General features: G+C 39.6%; 1 long non-coding RNA gene across 1 annotated transcript; it reads right to left on the reverse strand.

Annotated features, from left to right (window-relative positions):
• Positions 1–6: 6 nt before the first annotated feature.
• LOC109585821 (uncharacterized) lies at positions 7–643 on the reverse strand. Its single transcript, XR_002186677.1, has 3 exons — positions 612–643; positions 265–484; positions 7–210 (listed from the first exon to the last, which is right to left on the reverse strand). It is a non-coding gene; the product is annotated as an uncharacterized LOC109585821 (long non-coding RNA).
• Between the last annotated feature and the right edge of the window lie 1,068 nt (positions 644–1,711).

The raw sequence follows: 1,711 nt of genomic DNA on the forward strand, positions 1-1,711 counted from the left end.
CCATCAATTAATAAACTAACTATTGCCCACAGTACATATAATACCACTGATATAGGGATTCACAGGCACACACACACATTACAAGTTATAATCAGTACAGTACCATATTAGTACAGTACACTAGTGGTACAACATACCCTCCTATTGACTCAGGGAGGAACATTAACCTGTTACTGGAGACATTACACACCTTTAAACTCTTTAAATAACCTAACAACAAACAAATAAACAAATAAATAAACAATAATAGCAACAACGACTAACTAAAGGACACAGGTAGTTGGGTGAGAAGGTTATTCTGGAGGTAGAGGTCGGTCAGTGATGATAGTAGTCCAATGGAGTGTGGTAGGTCCATTAGTCTATTGTCTGATGCTTCAATGAAGGAACACTTCTTCAACCCACTCATCTCCTCAGGGAGGGATATCAAACTATTCATGTCAATCCACAGCTCCTCTAATGACTGGAGACCACCAACCACAGGAGACTGAGGGAGGAGGAGGAAAGCAATAACAATACACTATACACTAGGAGCTGCTGCTGCTATTGGTGACTTATTATATTCTCAAACTCATTGCAACCAATGTCTAACCACTCAAGGTACTTTAACTGACCCAGCAACCTGAAGGAGAGAGAAGAGGAGGGATAGGGAGGGAGAGAAGAGGAGGGATAGGGAGGGAGAGAAGAGGAGGGATAGGGAGGGAGAGAAGAGGAGGGATAGGGAGGGAGAGAAGAGGAGAGATAGGGAGGGAGAAAAGGGAGAGAGATGAGGAGGGTGTTTGTAAGTCCCTCTGTAGTACCATGCTACAGTACAGCTAGTATACAGCCACACAGTAATGGCCTTCTCATATCAGAAGGTGTGGCTAATACCTTTTTCTTATTGAGGGGTGTGGCTATAGTCCCACTGCATGCTAGGGGTGTGGTTATACCTTCACTAGCCCCACCTACTTAGTAATTGATTAGTTACCTTTTAATTATTATTATTGTTTTTTTATTATTGTTTTTTATTATTCAATATTTAAAACCATTGGCTCATTTTATCACTATTCATCCCATTACATGTAACAACGGAGAACATGCAATCAATCCTTACCAGGGTCCAGTCCAGAACAGTCAGACCTACTAGAGGGGGGGGGAGTGGAGGGAGAGAGCAGAATATGTGGATTATATTGTACATGCATAAAATACATGATAAGCATGCGTAATTATACATTATTAACTCTCACTCTACCTCACACTCAACCAACTTTAAACTTGATCCTGAGTCCTGTCCAGAACAGTCAGACCTACTAGAGGGGGGGGGAGTGGAGGGAGAGAGCAGAATATGTGGATTATATTGTACATGCATAAAATACATTATAAACATGCGTAATTATACATAATTAACTCTCACTCTACCTCACACTCAACCAACTTTAAACTTGATCCCTGCAGAAATAAAAAAAAAGAGAAAAATGTTTAAACAATAGAATAAGTAAAGATCAATGGGACAGTGCTTTATTACATGTAATGGGATGAATAGTGATAAAATGAGCCGTTTATTATTAGCACTGTAATTAAGGTTATTAATAACATGCAATAGATACATTGTTACCATACACTGAAGACTTGGACTGAATTGATGCTGAAGAAGACTGCATGCTGGCTTGAGTCTATGTAGCAATCTTAAGGAAAGGGAAATAGAATACATGTTACAGATAAGGATGTACATGTA

This window comes from Amphimedon queenslandica, unplaced genomic scaffold (genome assembly GCF_000090795.2).
Source record: "Amphimedon queenslandica unplaced genomic scaffold, v1.1 AMPQUscaffold_13003, whole genome shotgun sequence".
Taxonomy (NCBI): domain Eukaryota; kingdom Metazoa; phylum Porifera; class Demospongiae; order Haplosclerida; family Niphatidae; genus Amphimedon; species Amphimedon queenslandica.